General features: G+C 41.8%; 1 long non-coding RNA gene across 1 annotated transcript; it reads right to left on the bottom strand.

The window, feature by feature from the left end:
• Nucleotides 1-2161: 2161 nt before the first annotated feature.
• On the bottom strand, nucleotides 2162-13744 carry LOC107508649. Its single transcript, XR_001596358.2, has 3 exons — nucleotides 12886-13744; nucleotides 11995-12047; nucleotides 2162-2386 (listed from the first exon to the last, which is right to left on the bottom strand). It is a non-coding gene; the product is annotated as an uncharacterized LOC107508649 (long non-coding RNA).
• Between the last annotated feature and the right edge of the window lie 9566 nt (nucleotides 13745-23310).

Here is a 23310-nt window from a genome sequence, read left to right as displayed (position 1 = left end):
GCATCAGGCCACCCTGTAACTTTCTTTCATCACATTCATGTTATCAGTTTGATCCTTTGATTAATATCTATGTTTCCGACAAGACTTAGCTTTGGGGAGCAAACATCATGTCTATTTTCTCATTCATGCTTCCTTAGCACTTAGGCCTCCTGTATACTGGGCAGTGGGCATCAATTAATATTTGTAGAATAAAGTGATGGATACCTGATGTGTCTTGTTAAGTGACTAAGTTCTCATAGACATGTGGAAGCGGGTGGGTCTGCTGGAGCAGTGAGACTGCCAGTGACGAAGAAAAAGAAGGCGAAGGGAACTTCCGAGGGAAATAGCACCCAGTGGGTAGACAGAAGCCTGGAGAGCAGCAGGGTAAGAACATGCTTAAATGAAAGTCACGATGAAGAGGAATGAGGCACGATCACAGGGTAGTGGGTTTGTAGATAGCTATTTGCTTGGCTGGGCTGGTTACTTGAGAATGGAGTGGAAAGTCCCAGGTGATATTTTCTAATACAGATACATGTTGAGGATAAGCATTTATTACCTAATCAAAAAGCTTCTAACATGTGTGTGATGTGTATCACATATAAAATTAAAGAGTAAGGTATTGTATTCAGTTTAGCATTACATAATTCTGTTATGTAATCTTAAGATGGGTGATATTCATGCTATCATTGCATGTTAAAACTTTAGAAGGAAATGTGACCTAGCACTCTTGGAAAATTAATATGGCAGGGGCAGAGAAGCACCACTCTCTGCAAACTATCTGTGCCAGAAGATTTTTATGTGTTACCGAACAGTACAGATCACATGGACATTGAAGTCAAGAACAAAAAATAAAAGGTTCTTTTTTTCAATTAATAAATATTCATTGTGCCCTTAATTTATGCATGTCTGCTACTTCCTAAATCTATGCTCTAATTTACCTTTCTTGTGTCTCGATCAAATTGGGACAATAAAGTTTATTAGGAAGATTATATAAACAATACATCGAGGGTCTTGTAAACAGTGCTTGGCCCAATATAGACAATCAAAAATTTAGCTGTTATTATTTTAAATGTTTTATTATAACTACATCCTGGGCCTTTTCTAGGAACTGAGGCTGCAGTTGTGAAGAAGACAGACAAATAGGACTCTCATGAAGTTTCTATCCCAGTTAAAGTGGAGACAAATTAGTGAGTAAATCAATAAATAAGATTATTTCAGAGAGGGATGGGTACAAAGAAGGCTGATGGGGAGGAGTGTTCCTGGGGGCAGAAGCCATCTTCAGAAGGGCAATCAAGCTGAGCTGAGACCTGAATGATGAGAGACAAGCAAAAAATCCTAGCCAAGGGCGTTCCAGACCAGATGCACAGCAAGTACTAAGGCCCTGAGGCAGAAATGACGCATTAGAAGCAGGAAAATACAGTGTGGCTGGAGTGTGGTGAGAGGAGAAGAAAGCGGAATGAAATGAGGTCAGATGCAATGAGATGGAGAAAACCAAGCTGGACTGACCAAAGAGCAAAAGGTCAGAATCTTGATGGGACATTTCTGCTAATAGGAGACTACAATTCAGCAGAGTGAATTAGGTAATTAGGAGTCAGGGCCCTGAGCTTAGAGGAAGGGACAGCTGGTGCTGAGTCAGAGCCTCTCTGGTGCCTGGCCTCAGAGGAACCCTGGTCTCTAGAAGGTAGGACATCTCTGTTAGCCATCAATCTCTCTCCCTACCTGTTGTGACAAATATGGCTGGTTGTCTATCCAATGTCCATTTCCTCTTTCTTTCTTGTTAGCAGAAGCCTGATATTGTTCATGGCAGCAATAGGCCATCTTCAAGTGAAACTGGGTTAGTCTAACCCAATCAAAACAAGCCTGTCACTCGAAGCTTGTGGTAAAAGAAGTGCCTTGGACCCCAGTCCCAGGAAAGCTTATCTCTTAGATGGGAGAACCAGAATCATCTGCCATGCACTCAGTCTGAACACTGAGACCTGAAACTACCCCTTACGGTCTACACTCACAGGACTTTGCTATCTCACTGTCTTCATTAGTATGACTGTACTTTTCCAGGACTGACCAACCTGAACTTCACAAAAGACTCATCAACTCTTCAGTGGAAAGCATTAACGGACAGTTCCCTGCCCCCCTCCTCCCGCCCCACCAAATTCTTTGCATCCTTCCTCTCAGAATCCTTACCTTGCTGTTTCCACTGATCTTACCTTTAACCACCTTTCGATTCTCAATAACTTCTGATGTCACCTTTCCTGCTCCGAAATGCTGCCCAGGCTCTGTGGAGGTGGTGCTCTCCGGACTTTGTGAATAACACACTCTGCTTTGTCTTTTCAAAAGGTTCTGTCTGGAATGTTTAGGGAGCCGGCCTTGGACGGGTATGTCTTTCAACAGGAGCTTTGCCTAATGTTATCTATAAGTAACCACATACGAGTTGTAGATATATTTCAAAAGCTAAAGATTTCTACAGGGAGAAAAGAGGTCTGATTAAAGGAGTACAAACAAATGTACATCAACTTTTGGATATTCCTTCAAAATTTGTTCAAATGCCTTTTTACGAGAAAATCAGGTTATAAATCTATGACTTATGCAGTTTCCAGAAGTTTTTAGTTGGAGACCAGATGCCACAGTCCTTCAAAAAAAAAAAAAAAACACTTTTCTTTAACTTCAAAATCATCAATAACATAGGCTTTTAACTTTCTTAAATCAGGATAAATAACAATTACTAACAAAAAATACTACAAAATTAATTGGCCATTCTTATTTTCTATGCTATTAGGATCAGTAAAGCATGTTAACAACCTAATTTTAAACTTATTTCTACTTTTAGAGTTCTGGATGATGGTGTATTATTATTATTATTTATATATAATTATTCTTTTGCTGATAACTAATTTATTAAATTAGTTGATTTTATCAATAAACCAGGTTCCATGGTCTCGGCAGATTTTACATTTCATTGCAAAATGAAGCAAAATGTCACCTAATGTCATCTGAAACCAAAAAATTAAGAAAGAAATCTTGACAACTGCTTTTATAATGTACATCAAATTCACATCACTGAGTGTTTTACTCTGTGAGGCAGACTCATGAGTGAGAGCCTGGGGTGTGGAAGAAAGTGTGGGAGACTGAGGGCCAAGGTATGTCTTGGGTCTACTGCTATCCAGTTGCCAGAATCCGGGACGAGTGCTTTATGTAGATTACCTTGTCATCAATACCCAGTGACCTAGGTACTACTAAATGTACGTTTTACTGATGCCAAAGAATTTAGACACAGAGAAGTTAAATAATACATTGAAGATCATACAGCCAAGTAAGTGCTAGAACCAGAATTGCTGCCCAGGCCATCTGTCGCAGCCTCTATGAAGTATCACCTATTAGTGGTAGTGACCTGGCAGCGGCAGAGGAGAATGAGAAAAAGCCAAGTGAGCAAGGTCTCGGTTGACTCTAGGGAGTTGGTAGGTAGGCCCGGAGGCTCATGTTACACATTGCATCAAACTCAAGGCCAAATTCGAGGAACAGAGATAAGATCCTTCCTTGTTTCCAGCTGTGAGACTTGGGCCAGACCCAGAAGCTGCTGCTGTCTCCTGTATCAGTCTCATATTGAACGTGTCATGTCAAGGAGGTCTTGTTAATAATGCAGGCTTGTAACACAAGCAGGATGTCAGTTTTGACCACCCAGCTCCTCTGGCTGTACAAAAGCAGAGGAAGGATGACGGCAAGATATCCAAGATGCTAGGTGAGCTGAAGGCAGCTGGCTGCCAAGAGAGTGGGCTGAGGATTCCAATAGGATGTCGCGAGAAATGAATTCCAAGGAGACCACAAAGCTGAGGACATGAGGATGTGGCAGAAGCCAAGAGATTATAGGGAAATGCCAGCCAGAAATGGGCTGCCTATGCAATCAACCAAAAGGAAAAGGCAGAATGGTAAAGGGCAGCAGGTAAATACTGGGAAAGGGAGGGATGAAGGGAAGCTGTGACTTAGGGATAGCAAGCTATGCCTGGCTGGCCAAGCTGACCAAGCTACATAGAAAAATGGCCCCTTCACTTCCTTCTCTCCACTTCCTTTCCCAACACACATACAGCAGTCCCATGTCACCTGCTCAAACACAAAAGAAAACCAAACAACCTAAGGTATGCATAGCAAAGCACTAAGGAGGCTTTGGGGAGCCTGCACCCCTGCCCCCACGCATCCTGGGTCATATATCATACACTAGGTCAGTTTCTGTAGTCTCCACTATCTCTACAGCTGCCCTGGGGTTGACCTCTGGGCCTTGGGAGTCTTCAAAGCACAACTCACCCAGTGAGCTGCTTTAACACACACTCATAAGTTCTCCACTGCTCAGTGAACCCAATTCTACACCAGGAGGTCGACGAGTCCTCCTTTCTTCAGACAAATACCGGTCCTGCTCCCCACATTGGAACACCTCTGGTATTACGATCAAGGGGAAGAGGTTGGGTGCAGAGGGTTGAATCTTGTGTTTCACTCAGGATAGGCTATTTATGCTGCAGTTAACAACCCCAAAACTCAGTGACTGAAAAACAAGGTATATTTCTCACTCATACTACCTATCCATCACCAGCTGGCTGAAGGCTCAATTCTACATTGTCTTTCCTCTGGGATGCAGGCTTAACAAGTAACCATCATGTACCTATGGTACAGGGAAAGAAAACTGCAGAGCTTCTCACACTGGCATTTACATACTTCAGTTTGGAAGGCCCGCACATTACTTCCAGGCACAGCCATTGTCTGGAGTAGTCACTTGGGTCGCACAGCTGCAAGGGGTCTAGGAATACAATCCTACCACAGGTCGGGAAGACAACACTGGACGTAGTTACTCCAGTCTGGAACTGAGCCTAAGAGGTATGACCCAGTTAATCCTAAAGCCCATCTCCTTAGTAAAGTGTTAAGGACTAGACAACCTTCCACTGAAGAAATGTCCAGTGACCTAGTCCACAGGAATGGAGGTGCTTTTGAGACAAGTCAGATGCTCAGGGGGTCCTTGTTCCATACTGTCATATCCAGGGCTTTTCACCTGTTCTGCAGTCTCAGCTCTCCTGACACAGGGACAGCCCTAAGGAGGACAGCGTCAAGGCAGTCCTGCTGTCCCTCCTGCGGCCCCAGTCAGGTCTTCGCCACAGTGGATTTCCATCAGAGGTCCAGCGAAGTAAACAGCTACAGCAACGTGGCTGGTTTGAGTATTTGTTTCTTCTTTTAGAAAATTAATATAGAAGTTTTCCCCTGCCACATTTTAAGAATCAAGCAACATTGTTCATAGCTATGTCCATGTGTCAAAACTGACATTTGTACTACTTGCTATGATGGGTTAAAGGGGAGGCAGTATGGACACGGGATGGGGTGGCAGAAAGGAAAGGAGGGTGTTGAGAGAAACAGTCAGGCAGAGGGGGAAGGATGTGGGAAGCAGACAGCCTCAGCTGTGGAGAGCCGGGGACTTGAAGAAAGAGAGTGCGCCGGACAGACAATCTGAGGGGAGAATGTCAGAGATAAACTGTTGCTATCACATCCTTTCTTAAAGTCAGCCCAGCTCTTTCGAAGGCTAATTTGCTATTTAACAACTGTTTGTGTTCCTTTAAAAGCGAATCAGAGGGTTTGTGATTGCCTGGGCTGCAGGCACCTGAATCAAGAGGATGGCAAAGATAGCCTCTGGGTGGAGATCCCCATCCCTGGCAGAAGCCCTTATGCAGGGAAGCAGCAGAGAGAGAACTCAAGGCTTCGAAGAGGAGGTTGTGAGAGGCAGACCTTTGGAAATCAGAGGTCATACAGGGAGCTGGCCTTTTGCGCTGACTCTTCTTTATACCGAGGGGCACAGAGAGGGACAGCTGAGGAAAACTTAGAACTAAAGGTCTTAAAATATCAAATTAAGCTTCATGGGATTTTTGGTGTGGACCCCAAGAGAATTGAACCAGGTGACTTCTACTGGGTTTTTGGTTTTTGTTTTGACTCTGTGCTTGTTTTGTGAAAAGCTGTGGATCACTACCCAAATAGCTTCTGGAACCTTTTGGAATCTGCATAACCAACATGGGCCGCTGAGGCGAGTGGAGAAAGCAAAAATCTCAAAATATCTTTAAAAAAAAAAAAAGAAAGAAAAAAAGACACCCCCCTCCCCCGCTGCCCACACAAACGCGGGTTTTCCACTCCTGCTGCTCCCCACGCAGACATGCTTCACTCTCACCCACGAGGCCAGGTCTTTTATGACTTACACTTTGCTCTAGGCCCAGTGACAGCGATCAGAAATAATCAGGCTCAATCAAGCACATGCTAACCCTGGAGAATGCCTAGAATTTCCTCTGGGGGCCTCCCTTGTGGCTTTCCCTCTCAGAGCAGGGGAGGGCCATGGGGCTGTCGGTGCAACATCAAGAAAGGTGCAGGAAAGATGCTCCACTCTCTGGAGAGGACAGCAGCGTGTGGTTAGCCAGGAAGAGGGACAACAGCGCAGGGCGACCGGGAGGCAGAGGCCGCGGATGCATGCCCGGGGAATGCCCGCACCTGCGTGTGAGAAGCCTTCCGAGGCCTGGAAATCTTGATAAGGTGGCAGCGCGCCCTGCAGCAGCATCCTGAGGGCTGCCCGGCCGCCCACGCACCCGCTGCAGGCAGGCAAGTGGCACGCTGTCATCGCCCAAGTCGGCAAGCATCGGGTACACAATTACCCGGGAAGCCTAATCAGTTTACTCTTTCTATGCCGGCTCCTGGTTTCATTTGTGTTGTCATTTTTTCCCCCCTTTTTCGTAACTCAGTTGAATGGATCAAAAAGATGTTCAGAACCCGGTTTCCACCAGCAGGTCTCCAAAAGAAATACAGACGTGAAGAATTTCATCCATTCATCTTTTCATTAACTGAACAAATATTTATGGAGTGCCTGCTGTATACCTGTCTCCTGTGTTGTGTGGTAGGAGGATTCTCCTACTTGTTTTCCAAGGTGTAGCAATTGCGTATTGGACAACACTTGCAATACCTGTCCCTATTAATCAGGAAAGAAGCTGTAATATTTGGACATCAGAATGGTGGGAGTGTGAGGCCATCCCTGCCCAAAGGAAGCTGCCTGGCTCCTGGAGGCCAAAGGGCATGCCAGTTGAGAGCTGAGATACTCCGCCTTAGAGCTGGGCTTTTGTGTTATCTCTATTAATGAAGTACAAGGTGGTGCCTCTCATCTCAGCCTGGCAATCTCTTCAAATGCCCTGGAGGAAATCTCTCCTGTGGCTGTTTCTCTTTCTCTTTTATTCTGAAGGCTTGCCAGGGGAGTTTGTACAGAGAAATGCTGGCCATTGGGTTGGCCACATCATGAAGGTAAATGATTTAGGATAATTTTCTACAATTGGGAATCCCAAGTCCTTTAAAAAACAGGGACTCGGACTCAAGTTAGTGTTTAGAAAACTGGCTGGAATGGGTATTCCCAAACTCATGATCTTCCTAGTCAGAAAAGTCTCCCTCTTCTCTGACTGGCAAGACTAGGAAAGCAGCTCTCTCAGAATGTTTGCGCATCATAAATGCCCAGAGCTAGAGGCTTTTCCAGTTGGACCCTAGGGGTTCCTGCGACGTGCTTCAGAGGCTGAAGGGAAGGGACACCTCTGACCTCTCTCTTGCTTCACTCCACCAGAGAAGACCCATGATGATATTCCTTATATATATATATTAGTTTTCCTTTCTTAAGAGATTTCTTAAAAGATTTGAAGAAAAGTTTCCTATGTTAAAAGAAGGAGAGAGAGAGAGAGAGAAGGAGGGAATAAACGAATGAATGAAAAACTGATGAAGAAAGGAGGGAGGGAGGGAATGAAGGAAGGATGAAGAGAAAGTCCAAACTACATAGTCACCAGAGGAGGACACCAAGGTCCAGGAAAGCACAAGCTTACCAGGATCACACAGCTTCTCAGAGCTAGCACTGGAATGCAGGTAGACTTCCCACTGCACAAACTAAGTTAGCGTCTCTGGGCAAAGATGACAAGGCCTTTGCTCACATGTTTTTAGGGGGCAGGTAATATACCGATTTTTGCTTACCTTTTATTTAACAGTTTTCAAAATAAACTTCTATTAAACCTCTACTGTTTGAGCTTTATTTACTAGAGAGATTCTTGCGGGAGAAAGCCCTTGCTAATTTTTATCTAACTGAAGATAAAGATGATGTTGTTGTGTCAAAGCTTAGGTGCTGTGATGAACCCCATTTGTCATAGTCCTGTTGTCTCGCTGTTGGGGGGAGGATGTTTGAGGGGAGGGTGTAAAGGAGACAGCATGGGAGAGACAGCTACAGCTTGCACTAATACAACCTCCTCCACAATGTGTTAGAAGAAGATAATCTTTGTGGGTGGGGAGAGGAGGCAGATGATTGGGTTAAACCAACCTATATAATGACAATGTCTCATCGATACAAATGATTTCCTTTTCAACATCACCGTAGTAGTCAGCTTTCCCATTATTTCCCAGCTTTCTAATTTTGTCAGCATAAAAAAATATCATGACGTAAAATGTGCCTATTGTCAGGTGGTGTCACGGCTGTAAAACTGCCCTCGCATTCCCCCCATTTCTGCCTGGTCTGTGCTTACATTCAGGCGCCTAGCAACCTGATGCACTATGCGATGAGGTAGCATACACAGTGGGAGGCAAGAGGTGAGAGCCCAGGGGAATCCCCAGCAAAAGGGCAGATCTGCCAAGGACTGTTATCAGATGAGATGGAGAGGTGTGAGGTGACTCAGACACTGCGAAAGGCATTATTCATTTATACTATGCTTCCCTTTATCAGACAGCATGCACTCGAAGTGCCGCGTCTAAACAAAGTTCTTCAATCAAGTCCTGGGTTAAAAAGGTTAAAGAAGCTTGCTATTCAAATGATTCCTACAAAGTGTCCTCTATCTATCAAAGACTTCGTTCATTCATTCGTTCATTTGTTTATTCCTTTATTCAACAAATATGTATTTATTTGACACTTTGAGCAGGGCACTGGGTCAGGCATTGGGGATATTGGGGGGAAAAAGACATTTTCCTGCGGCAATGAGCTTCGGAACATTACACAACCACTGCAAGAGCAATACAAGGAGGCTAACTGACCTTTTGCAAAAATGGGTCTTCAGAGTTAATTGCTTACAACAAACTGGTGACTAAATAAAATTGAGCTGTTGGGGCAGCTGCCCCTCCTCCCTGACCCACGCCCCTGCCATCAATGTCACTTTGTTCTTCCAGGCCAGGATCTCCTACCTCATCCCCCAGAAGTTTTAGTTTTAGTTTAGCTTTGATCTAATTTCTTTTCTTGTAGACTTTTTGAAGTACAATGTGATCTTTCAGCTTGGATCCCAAGCACATCTGGGGAAAGTACCCTTTGAAGAGAGAGCAAGAGATAAGAGCACCTAGTTTGTGAAAAAGATCGTTAGAGACATCTCATTACTACATGTGTCTGCCTGTTTATGGTGAGGTGCCTAAAAGAGTGAAGAGCAATTAGTAGAAGGCTGAAAGATCAAGCACCAGGGTTGATCTCATTCCTGCTTCTGCTGAGTGTCTGATCTGTCAGTATCAGACACCAACGCTGAGGACCTGATATGATACCATTCCCTGAGGAGACCAACCAGCCACTTGGTGGTGAGGTGATTTTACCAGATCTGCACATCATCCCCAGGTGGGAATGGGGCAGTCATTTGTCTTTCCTGAGATTGATATGTGTTCATAGAATAAGTCTACCTTCCCTGCCCACAACATCTTGGCCAGTCCACCATCTGAGAGCTTCCCGAGTATCTGATTTGTTGACATAAGATCAACCACACATCATATCTCCTTAGACCTAGGGGCTGATGTCACAGCACAGGAAGTACCATGATGGCCTATGACCTCAGCAGCCATTATACTTTTCATACACTGCACAAGCTGGGGGTTACCAGCTTGGGAGTGTCAGAAAGGCCTCTACAGGGTCCAGCTAAGGTGCCAAGTTTGGTATAAAGTCATCATTCAAGATGCACAATATACTTTGAATACTTTGAATACAGGGCAGAAGTGAACCCTCTTATCACTAATCCAAGCGACCTTATCTAAGTGACCCCATTAGGAAATTTGTGCTTCCTATTCTTTAAAAGCACAATAACCAGAAGCAGTCAGAGCCTGACAAAAACTTGGTAACCAGAGGCTCGGATCCTCAGGGGGGAATTTCAGGGTTATCCCAATGGGCAAGAAATCTACACCAGCAAAACTGCCATTCTTGAAGATGAATATCAGTCATGCCTCAGGGCAGCGTCAGGAACTCTAGCCGTCCCATCAGTCTTCCTTTGGTAAGTCTCTCTCTCTCTCTTTTTTTTTAAACTGAGAAGAACACTAGATAGTGTGGGGTAAGCCACCACCTTGACGAATCAGGCCAAAGTGAATTTAATCTGGAGCATGAGTGCATTTGAGCAATGTGAGAGGCAGACTGCGGCAGAGGCTATCAGTGCCTCACACACAGGCCCTCAGTGTCCATGGCCTCGGTACTCGCCTCTCACTGTAAGCCCCTGATGCTGAGAGCTTTGTTTGGGCGTAGGAGCTCATTTGGTCCATATGCACAGGGCAGGCCAGAGGTGCTCTGGAAATGATATACCTGGAAATGGGCTTCAATAAAGTGTAGCAAGTGGTATGACTGAGAAAGGAGCTTGGAGAACATATAACAAAGAAATCTAAATTTATCTAGTGCTCAAGAAAGGCCTCTCTGAGCCATGAAGGATGAATAAAAGTCAGTTAGACAAAGAGATGGAAGAAAGGTGTTGACAGGCACGTAGGTAAAATGGAAGCCATCGTACATACAAAGAAATGGCAGGAGCATGGAATGGGAGAGAGAGAGCAGCAGTAAAAACAGGCAGGGGTCATACCATGAAGGCTCTCGGGATCCTTGTTTCAGAATCTCAGTTATTTCCTAAGAGCAATAGAAATCCATTGAAGAATTTTTCCCAGAAGATGACATGATCCAGCTGACACGTTGGGAGATGATGCTGGCTGCAGTATGAAGAACAGTTCTGAGGGAACGAGACTAGAGGCAGAGAAAGCAGAATGTCCATAGACATTTGGATATAAGACCGATGCATAGGGATATGATGTAACCAGTGATGCAGTAATTAAAGTCCACTGTAGAGGGAATGGATGTTCCAAAGGGAATGGATGTTCCAAAGGGAATGTAAAAAATGAGAAGAGCAGACGGTCCAGGACTGAGCCCCATGGACACAGATATTGAAGGTAAAAATAGAGGCATAGGAGGCTACAGAGAAAACTAAGAAAGAATAGCTAGAGAGGTAGATGAAAAACTAGAAGGGGATGGCACCCAGGGAACCCAAGGAGAGAGAGTATTTGGTCAGCAATATCAAATGCTATAAAATGATAAATAAGAGAAGTCTCATTCACTACTCCCGGCAGAATAAAATATTTACAATCTTTTAGGCAAATAATGTATGTCGAGAACCATAACTCAACTCCTGGGAATTTATTCAGAGGAAGTAACTGAAGGGGAGGAAAAAACTTATAACTATGTTGATATTGTTTATAATGGTAAAAAAAAAAATTAGTAAAATATCTTTAATGCCTCTGAGAATTGACTTAGTAAGTTATAAGACAAACGTAATGAAATATTTTGCAACTATTAAATACTATAATTATGACGCCCATGAAGCAGCATTAAAATGTATATACAATAACATCAAATGAAAAAGCAAAGTGCAAGATTCTATGTAAAAAGTAAATATGCATATGCATAAAGATTGGAAGAACATGGAAAATGTAAATACTTCAAATGCTAGAGAGGTGGAATTGTGAATTCTTAAAAATTATCCTCGGTATTGCTGTTACACTCTTTATAGACAATACATTATAATCAGGAGAAAAAAACATACTGTGGAGCAACTTTATAATAGGTAGAAAAACCTAGTACAATGTGGAACAACTTGTTGTGTCAGCGAGTATGAGTGAACAAAATGTAAATTTTGCCACCTATAACAGGGGTTTGTAGAAATATTTATTGCTTTCCAGACCAAAGAGGGTCAGACAATTTAACATATACTTAATGCTCACCTGAAGAGAATTTCCAAATAGCCCTTAGTGTGAAAACTGTTTATACTCGGAAGCTATGAAAATAAAAGCAAATTAAATAAATTGCTGCACGATTTTCATTATATTCACAATATTTACAATAGATTGTATACACTCTCCCAATGACAGGGGAAGGAGAGAGGGAATTAACACTTTTTGAGTGCCAACATGTGCCAAGGATACTGCTAGTCACTCACACGCAATAGCTCTCATACCAATCCAGGAAGTGTGAGGACCCCATTCAGTCAGCAAGCATCGAATTCCTAGTCTTTTCCTGCATTGTTGTCCCTTTCTCAGCTCCCCATCGGGCAACTGAGCAAATTTCGTTGACCATCTGCACAACTGGAACAAAGCTGCCTAACTTAGTGGAGACATGGCTTTGTTTCCTGAACTTACCTAAATTTCCTAGTCAGGGTTGTACTACCACCCCTTCCCCTTTATATTTAATCAACTCCTTTTGCTCATATTAGCTCTGAAATTCATTCATGCGCGAGCCTATGGCTGAATCTCCGTTGTGTAATGTTCTTTTATGCTGGTATTCCCATCTCACCCACGTACAGCGTTCGAGCTCCATGCCTAGCACAATGTTGCGGAACGTCGGGGCACTCACTCCCTTCTAGCTGACTACTTACCAAGGAGGATTTCATTTCATCCCTTGACAATCACATCCTCGGTTTATTCACTTTTCTAATAACTCTATTAGAATGTTTATAAGATGACGTGCTTTTAATTGTTTCCCTCACCCCAGCGATACAGAGTAAGTTTCTCTAATGGGCTTTGTGACTTCCATCCTTTATTTTTATTGCTAATGGACTCTCCAGTAATATAAAATGACTGATGAGTGCAGTCGGAGAAAAGCAGAAAAATCAATACCTGTCCAGACTCCATATTAGTTAAAAGCAGGTGAGGACCTGAGGCTGGCAGACAATAGAATTTCCTCTGGCTCCCAAGTATCTGGAAAGAGGAAAAATGACCTCAGATGGGCTATAAAGACAAGGTGTTGGAACAAGAGACTACCAATACTATTTGGGTGTTTCTCAGAGATCTGTGAGGATTGTGTCCAGTAGAGGGCAGCGGTGCCTGCACACACTGACCCCAGGCACCACTAATTAGGGTTGCCTCTCCAGGCTTCTCTCCTCATCTTCCAACGAACCATGCTGAGGTGACTCCGGCAAAATCAAAAGCACACCCTTGGTCAGACATGGTCATGAGCCTCGGCAGCTACAGGTTCACATTTGATAAGCAAGGTTCTGCATAGAAGACATTCTTAAGCATTGCATTCGTATCATCTCATTTAGTTTTCACAACAACCCTATGGTGTGGGTACTATTATTATCATCATCTCCTTTTACAGATGAGGAAATAAGGTTAGCTTGGTCAAGGGAACCCAGCCAGTGGCTAGAGCTGCTATTGGAATTGCTTCTACCGTACAATCCATGCTTAGCCACCACACTATCAGTGGCAGGCCTTAGTGTCTGTTCCATTCTCATGTACCACTATCTTACCCTAGGAAATGTCTTGACAGTAGGAACCATAAGTTACTCATCTTTCTGTCCATCTCCAGCTAGCAGAGAGCTTAGCATATGGTAGGTGCTCAATAAATAATTTTTATTGTTGCAGCATTCAAAAGGCCTTTATTATGCCTTTTTACGGTATTGTGATGTGTGGAGTAGGTTCAATATCCTTCCCAGTTTGTCTTCATTTACAATCTCAGACAAACAGCGATGAAAGAGATGAACCTGTTGAAGACATAGACAAGTGAGGAATAAACTTGAGCTAATATCTAACTGGTTCAGTATTTAGGTTATATATATCAGCCAAGGGCAAAAGGCTAAGATGATTTTCTATTTTTATTTCTTTAACATTCCCACTCTGTCACTCTCAGATTTCTCAAAACCTCCATTAGAGCCCAGGTTAGTTACAACTTCTAATTATTGTCTCCAGATTTTTTTGCCAGCCGTCACCCCCAGGGCAGGGCGGATTTGGGTAGGTTTCTGCACCCAGCCTTCCCTTTCAAAATTCTAGCTAACCAGTCCTCTCCTAGTATCTCTCAGAGTTTAATGCACTCATCTCAGAATACTTACCCTCATTACCGTTCTTAGCTAAGACAATGAGACTGAATCCACATCTATCTATAATTTCTTATCCTTTTTAAGACTATATAGATATGTTCATTTTAATGTGTCTACATGTCATCTCTTTAATCATCTCTATTACTAGCAGGGCTTTTATACCAATTAACTAATACAGTGCTATAGCCTTAAAAAATGGTTAACTGAAGTAATCATGAAATCAGGACATATTTTTATGCTTTAAAGAATGAAAGAACACTATATTATAATTATGTCTAGAAATAGAAAGAGCTTAAGAGTAGAGAATTGAATGATTGTTTCTCAAGTTAGGGCTCGCAGATGATTTTCAGAGGTCCTAGGAGAAATTTTTCTTTTGTGTTTTTATTCTATTTCATAAAAAATTACTGGACTTTGGTTACCTATGAGCAACTATAGAGCAAAGTGGTTAAGAGTCTGGTTTTAGAACAGAGTGCTTGTGTTTACCTCCTGGCTTTGCTCCTTACTAGCTGTGTAACCTTGGAAACTTCTCACTACCTTAGTTTCCTCATCTGTACAATGGGGCTTCTTCGTAGGGTGGTAGTGAGGGTTACATGGATGAAAACACATAAAGCACTTGGAACAGTGTCTAGTGCACAGTAAGCACTTTATAATAAAGTTACTCATTATTTTAATTATTACCAAGAAATGCCATACAATTTCAAGGTTTGTGTTTGCCTGTGCATTTATAATTATATAATCATCAAGTAATACTACTTCAACATCAGAGCTGTGAAAGAAAAGGGGCCTGGATACATAAATAATGTGTTCACACCAAGTGAAGTCCAAATGCTATCACAATATGCTATACAATGATGGATTTTTAAGAATGGAGAAAAAGAGTGGGAGAATTGAGTCACTCACAAAAGCTCAAAGTAGTAGAGAAATACTGAACTCAAAAGAATGTGTGTCATAGTGGGCAAAACCATATGCCGATGGCAAGAGGCATTTTATTCTCAGCAAAACCTCATCTGTCAATATTAAATTAACATCGTGAATTTAAACTTTCTTTATATTTAGTTTTATTTGTACTTAATTTATAAGTTTCTTTTAAAAATTGTATAAGAGATTTAAGCATGAAGTTGTCTTGTTTTTGTTTGTCCTATTTATGTAACATTATTTTAGATTAATACTGGGACTCCAAAGAATTTTTTTTTCTTTGAAAAATTTTCTTTGAGCAGATCCGTGAGTTACTCAAGTTTAAAAACACTACACTAATTACTATAGACTTTCCCTTCGGTTTGGTTGGTAGACCATCAATGATCCAAGCTCATTTAGGTCCAAGGTTTGCTCTACCTCTAATACTCCCTCTTCTTCATTTGAAGTTTGAAGCATATATACCCCTGCTAACAGACCATGACCACTTCTTGTCATTATTTACTTATTTAACTTCAAAGTCACTTAACTTTCAATATTTGAAAATATTCCCATCTTTTGGAATAGCTTGTCATATATTCATTCAAATATGCAAACTTATACAAAGAAAACAGCAAACAACAGATTGTAGAGTGTTCTCCTGAAGATTTAAAAAAAAAAATAGTCTACACACTCGCAGCTTCTATACTTTTCATGAGAATTCAGCTGGGGAGGCCCTTGAACAAACTTGACCTCCAGCTCCAAATGATACCAGAGATTGGCTGAGGTAAGACTCCAAGATCATGACCACTCTGGGTCCTTCCTCATGTCTCACAATTTGGCTCCACTTGGAAGCCATCGCAAAACATGAAGGAATGGGGCCACCTCCTTTTTAAAGTCTACTTTGTGCTTTTCCTTCTTCTCCTACCATGCATGCATACCAAGTGTTCTGCTGCTGTAGAGGAAGAATTGTATTTACAGAGGCTTTGAAGCTTTAATTAACTGGTCTAAATTGTTGAATAAATGCCTGTGTCCCTAGGGATCAAACCCCAGTTGAATAAGAGGAAAGAAGCTAAGTGCATGACTGAAACAAATTCCTAGGAGTAATGTCTAATTAGTGGCTCTTTCTTTACCCAAGTAGCAGAGGACTATTGATGTCACCATAAAATTTAAGCATTCTCCTGAAATAGTGAGGAAAGTAGATGTATGATCAGTCATTTTTAACACGAAGAATGCAAGCCAGGGATGCTATTCAAATCAGTTAACAACTGGGAGGGAAAGGGGGTCAAAGAGCCAAGCTGGTTCCTCCCCACCCCCCCCCCTAGGCCCCAGCCTGTGCCAGACATTAACCCCTCGGTTGCTACATCTGGGGGTGGTCCAGGTGGTCCTAGGGAGGGATACCCAAAGGGCATAGAGCACAGTTATTTACCAGCTAATGAGAAAATATGACACTATTTTAGAGCTACAGCTATGCTAATGTATGCTGGAGAAATATATCAGCCTGAATTCACCACTCCTTGTGCCCCAAGCTGTAAGAGTGTGACTTGGTAAAACAAGGAGGCCTAAGGTAGGCTTTGGCTCAGGATAGGTGTTTAAAAATTTATTTATTTTCCATTATGGCATGAGGACAGAAGCATCTTTCAACACTGGGCAGTTTTGACTAAATGATTAGAGGTAAAAAATGCAACATCAATACAAGGTGGGGTGTATCGAAATCTATCTTAATTTGAGGACAAGATCTTAGTTTTCTGCTGAAGTGTCATTACTCCTAAAGAGATGGTGGGTTTTAAACTACATTTGATATGTAGAGTTGGTCTTGCAGTAAAGGTTTCCTCTTATACATTGAATCAAATTCTAAAGCATTTGCCTTGCGGATTTTTTCACCCGTGCTCTCTAGCTAATATCAAGCCAGTCACAAAAATAAATACTCGTCGATCAATGGAGGATGAAAACCAGTGTTTTTCCGGGGTTAACTTAAATATGTTGCTGGCCTAGAAACATACCGTTTTTTCACCTCTCCTGACAGCAGCAGTCATTTTAGGAAGGGGTGTCAAAAGAGAGGTAAGTATGTTCGTGAAAGGGGGAAGCCAGGGTAAGCTTCTATGTGAAAGAGAAGTTGCTGCTTTTATGAATGGGAGGGTGGGTGTTCCAAAGATAATTACTTTTTAATCTGAATGATTGAAGGAAATGACTTTTCTGAACCAACCTTGCAAATAATTAAGTCAGTCAGGGCACAGTTCCTTTCCCGTGACACGGTTCACCCATCAATCCCACCTCCAGCTCCCACCCTTCCCACGCGGACTCCGAATCTGCACTAAACAGCCCATGCCCACTTCCGTACCCATATAGAATAATAACAAAGGAGAGCAAACAAGCTCTCACTAGATCTCAAGTGTTAAAATAATCTGTTCGTTATTCCAAATCACTTGTCACCTAAATAGTTTTCAGTCCAAAGTTTTTATGCTTGTTTAAACAAAGTTCCTCAAGTCATGTTATTTGAAGCAGTCATCCAAGCTTGTCATTAATGGAAACGGTGCATAGGAAATTGCCAAGATGGAGATCTTTGAGTTAAAGAGCCCTTTAACCAGAAGGGAAGTGAAGCAAATTCTCTCCATCTCCATCTTATGAGTTCTACAGGGGAGGTTTATTAAGAATACATTTCCCATACTCTCAGGGGATGGGGGTTGGGGAACAATGGCTTTGGTATGGAAAATCACCCCCTCCCAATTTGCAGTTAGAGCTACACATCATCCACTTCCACTCTACTTGCACTCCCCAGGAGGGAGATGGGAGGGAGAAGGGAGGGAGGTGAGAGAAGAGAAGGAAACACAGCTCAGAACAGGTACCTAAACCCAGGTCTAAGAGCCTGGACCAGATCTTTCTGGTGACTTTAAGTGTCATGTTTATGATCCCAGAAACAGGTTTAATTGTCTTCTGGAAAATGAGTGGTCTTGTGTTGAAAAGGGGACAAAATTACAGATGTCTCATGCTTTTACCTAGGCTTGGCTTTGCTAAACATTGTGCGTTAATTAGTGGGACTTCACAACCCTCTTTGTGAAGGCGAATGAGAGGCCCACTTGAATGGTCCTGGGAGGGAGAAGCAAAAAGCTGGTGCTATTGATGGCTCCACCCCTCCTTTCCATGGCAGCCAAGGTGCCCAACCGAAGGACTCCAGGGAGCAACAAACCCCTGCAGAGGAACTGCGTGCTTTGACACTCTTTGCTAACAATTTCAGGCAGCATGCTGTTAAAAAATCTCTCTGATGGACATTTTAAAAGGAGAGAAAGAGAACTGGATGTTTAGTGTATGCCTCTTCTCTTCCTGGAAGCGGCTTATTTAATCTTTCCCTATTATTTTCCGGAAGAGGAAACTGAGGCTCGCAGAGAGATAAGATCGATTAGAAAAAATGGACAAGAATATAGAAGAAAAAGGAAAGCACTCCCAACCTGGAAAAAAGAAAGGCAAAACAAAGCAACTCTGAGGTCCAGGCAACACACACCAGACCGAAAGTCCTGTGTTTTTCTAGTAGCATTGACCAGGTCTGCAGGCTGGCAAACAGAATCATGTGGCAGCATCTTAAGATCTCCGCCTTGTCCTTTATCCAGTAGATTCTCATCCTAAAAGATCTACATGGTTTGGCTGTGACATCTTGCTTCTTCCTTACCCCTCTCCAGATGATTTCTCTGTCTTGTCCCTTTTCCCTTATCACAAGGTCCCTCACCCCATGAAATTCAGTCCTCAGTGGATTTACTTGCCAGGCATACAATTTTTAAGTACTCTCTACAAAGCCAGGACAATAACCCTAAGCCTCGCACTTAGAGATTTTGCATGTTAACTTGTTAACGGTTTGGCAAACCCGTCTATAAAGGCTGAGATAAAACCCTGTCTGCTGTTTCTATTCTTTTTTTTTTTTTTTTTTAACTCAGGCAAAAAATGTTCTGCCTACTAGAAAGCTGATATTTTCTTTACAATAACTATAAAAATTAGCAACTTGGATGCACTGAGGAAAAATACTAAAGCACATATGTCCCTGCCTCTCTTTATCTAGCAGAACAGTGGACAGAGACGCTGGCTCTGCGTAAGTGATCATCATATAGAGCCTGGCGTTCCTCGTCTATCACACTGCCCTCTTTGCATTTACAGGGCTTTGAATAATCAAATTTGGAGGGCCGCATCCATTCTTGTTGTCCAAGTTCGTTTCACAAGACATTGGTTAGAACGGATTTTTAACATGTCCTTCAGGTTAACATCCGTGAGTGACTCTGAGGGCCTAACAAAGGTGTTTCCATAGACGGAAGACTGGCAAAGTGGTGCCACGTGCCCCTGGGGACCTCTCCCTGAGCGATTCCACCAGAACCTCACAAACACATTTTTCCATCCGCACCTCCCCTCTGAGTCAAGGCTGTCAGTCATTCCCAGCCCAGCAGTGGTTTTATAAAATGCACAAAGGGTAATTACAGAAAGATCCCCACGAATTTTCATATGTAATCTTACCCCAGGACTGGAACCCGGGCTCCCACTTCAAAGGTTCCCCACACAACTTGGATCTGGCAAACACAATAGAACAAAACTGCTTGGAGAGAGAGAGGGAAGCAGGGGATGCAAGTGGGAAAGGGGAAGTTTAAACTAGCACAACCCTGATCTTGAAGATTATTATAAAACCTTTAGCACTGTTGAAACAATTAGATCACTTGATTGGCCTTAACATTCCAAATCCCATAAATTAGCCTGGTGGGTGCCTCATGCTGTTAAGCAATGTATTTTATTGTTCCAACACCAACATCTGGCTAAAGGAGAATAGACCAATTTTAATTTTAGCTCTAAGAAATTATACCTATTTCAGTCCTTGTGACAACCTCAATAATGGATATATAGAAATGTGGCTTTTTGTCACTAACATTTTATTTTTAAAAATTACTTTGCTTTAGGTATATAACACGAATAATGTTTTTAAACTCTGCTCAGTTTTAAAAGTTGTTTTCTTCCGCAAAATTTGGAATTAGATATTTTCAAATGGTACATTTCATTCAAAATAGTTTTTTTTGAACACTACCTTTTACAAGTTGCAAATACTAATACTTCTGAGATGCAAATATTCACACAGCATGAAATACCATGCTACCTACCACTATAACACTAAAACAAATAGAACATATGGTCCCTGATTCCTTATAATTCTTCTGAATTATAAAACCAAATAGACAAGGAAGCACATTTACAAATCACTGAATCCATAAAACTAAAAAGATATATGACAGGTTCATAATTAATTGTCACCTGTATCCCAAGAGAGAAAGTTGAGACAGACAAAGAGAGATGTACAGAAAAGAGAAGGGGAGAGAGGGAAAGAAGGCAAGGAAAGAGAAAGGAGAAAGAAAAAAGTCAGCCTTGGGGAATTAGAGCAGGGCCGCCACTGGGGAAAGCAAGGACTCCATTAGGTCCCCAGGTGGGCAGAGGCAGCAATTGGCTCTCACAAACTGGGACAAAGGGTGGTTGATTGTATAATAATAACCAACTTTATAATAATGGTAACTATGTGCCAGGCACTCTAAATATATTTATTAATTGCTTTAATCCTCATAACAACCTGATGAGATTTAAACTCATTGTCAAATGAGGAAATTAAGATACAAGGAGACTGAGTAACTTGCCCGAAGTCGTGCAGCCAGTAAATGGCAGAGTCAGGGTGACAATCCAAGAGACAGGCTCCAAGAATCTGTGCACTTAGTAGCACACTACGCTCCTTAGTAAACACACTAGTTAGTGTTATATCATCAGACCAGTCACCTGAGAGGCTCTGCCTTAATTCTAGAGACAATGCCACTGCTCAGCCTTTACGTTACCCCCTGAACCATGCATGTTCCTTTCACTTTTCAGTGGTGGCAAATTTTTAAGTTCTTGAGAATGGATTTGATTTTTTGGAACTGCCAAAAATCAGAATCACACAGAGTGAAGAGGTAAACTCCGGAATTTTTTTTTTTTAGATGAAAAACAATGGATGATGATGAAGAAATACAACCAGTTTTGTTGTGTGACCCAAGGACTGCTTTGATAGCACCAAAGGAGGAGCTCCACATGTATTATTGGCAATTGTATAATTAAAATTTCATGCAAGGATCATTTGGATCTTTCTGAGAAGTTTGCTTGTTTTGATTACTTTCCAATAAACTCCATACTCAGCCACTTCTTACCATCTGAGAAACTTTTCCATGTGACTATAATATTTATCTTTAGTGTGGTCTTTTGTAACCTCAGTTTTTCCACAAAGGCATCCATAGTGTTCTTGTCTTTCCTCATAAGCAGAAAAAGTAAAAGGTATAATTACTTTGGTAGAACTGAAATAAGAATCAAGATCTTTTAAACTCTGATATCTAGTGAGAGCTACACTAGAAAGAGGTAGAACAAATTCAGCGACCAGACTCCACAGGCTGTAGTGCTCTGAGAATTCCCCCCCAAATCTAGGGAGAGTATTGCTGGCTCCAGGACTTGAATTTATTAGTTCATGCAGTTAATTAATTAAGATGAGGTAAACTGACTTATACTAACTGTACACATTAGATGTATTTGATGTATAAACCAGAGTAGACATTTATTTGTCATGAGGGGACTGTCCTTCTCATAACTATACACTCTATTGTTCCCAAACACAGTGTATTTCTTCAGTGTCTTAAAACTGATTTCTCCTTTTCTGGATTTCAAGAAGGCCCTTGATTATCTGTTGCCACATATCACTTCAAACGATAGATTAGGTTACTAACCTTATATTAGGTTATTTGCATTATACATTTCTTTGCATTATCTTCTATGTTTGTTTACCTTAAATAAACTGGCTGTTTCCCAGCCTATATACAACTCACTTCTTGGTTTGGGCAAATATACCGAGTTGCTCATTTGGCAATGTATGTTTTTTACTTGGTGTGTCAGAATTCAGGTATATAGTACTAGGTTTAAATTAAATAAAAGCAAAACGTTTACCTCTTTCCTCCTCACATAACAATAACAATAATAGTTGGAATTCGTTGAGTTCCTTCTATTACCCAGGCTCTACTATAAGCACTTTGCAGATATTAACTCACTTAACTCTCACAACAATCCTGGGAGGTAGCTTCCATTATTATCCACACCTCACAGATGAGGAAACTGACCAGAGAAATAACTTTCTTGGGGTCAAAGGGCTAGTAAGTGACAGAGCTAACATGCAAACACAGTTTGATGCCCACACTCTTAACCACAACACTAAATTACCCTCTTAGCCTCTTTGCTACTTGGGTGTTATGACTATTTAAAAGAAAAAAAAAAAAAAAAAGGAAGCAGCTGTTTTTCTCACTTGCTCTGACTCTAGCTAACTGTTCTTCACTTTTTTGCATTTTATCCATGCAGAACAAAGCTATATTTGTAATTAAACTCCAGATAAATAAGTACCTGTTTTTAGCAGGGCCAAAAATTTGAGATTTTAGCTGAAGCTAGTAAAATATTTAAATCCAGTGATGTCTTGGATAGAATGTAAAAATCCTTTCCCATGTCATCAACACCTAAGGGTATCCATGGCATCATTCCATTCTGCACTTTCCTAGTTGTTTTTTACAGGACCCCACATACCCTTAGTTTCTGAGGCCCCCAGCTAGGGATAGCTACACTAGGGCGTGAGAACAGGGAGCATGATGGCTGTGAGCAGGACAAGCAGCTAAACAAGAAAAAAAAGAAATGCTGGACAGCTGCAATTACTGTCCACTTCTGACTGAGAAATCTTAGGCAGCTCATTTCATTGTTCTTCTGTTTTTCTCTCTTCAAAACGCCATTAACAGTACTTGCCTCTGCCCACCTTACGAGGGGAGCTTTGAGACTAAAAGGCAATGTTTGGAAAAGTACTTTGCCCTCTTCAGAATGTTTAATCCAAATAAGATCCAAATTTGTTGTATGTTTTCTGCTTCTGTATACTTTTAAGAGACCATTTTAAAGCTAGTTTCTTTTAGCCCACTTATAGCAGCAGATGGATTTTGACTGTTTGGCCTTTGCATAGCCTTAAAAAACATTATTAAGCAAAGCAAATGGACTACATTGCTGATAGTTGAGGTGTAGTGGAAAAGACTTGAGGGCGAAGTTACGATGCATTGGTTTGAGTCCTGAGTGTAGGCCCTGCCGTCTGAGTTGGGTGAAATTGAGGAAGTCACTTACCCCCTCTGGGTCTCAGCTTCTTTATCTTTAAAAAAAAAAAAAAAGGAGTTCTGTTTTGGAGTTAAGGTGATTACATAGGGGAATGAATATGAAAGGGGTGTCATGATTGCACAAATCTAATTCCCAGTCTACTTTTCTTTTAGAGTGGGGCAAGACCTCA

This window comes from Rousettus aegyptiacus, unplaced genomic scaffold (assembly GCF_014176215.1).
Source record: "Rousettus aegyptiacus isolate mRouAeg1 unplaced genomic scaffold, mRouAeg1.p scaffold_m13_p_1, whole genome shotgun sequence".
Lineage (NCBI taxonomy): Eukaryota > Metazoa > Chordata > Mammalia > Chiroptera > Pteropodidae > Rousettus > Rousettus aegyptiacus.
The sequence above is the reverse complement of the archived record's forward strand: the minus strand, read 5'-3'. Positions and strand labels throughout refer to the sequence as shown.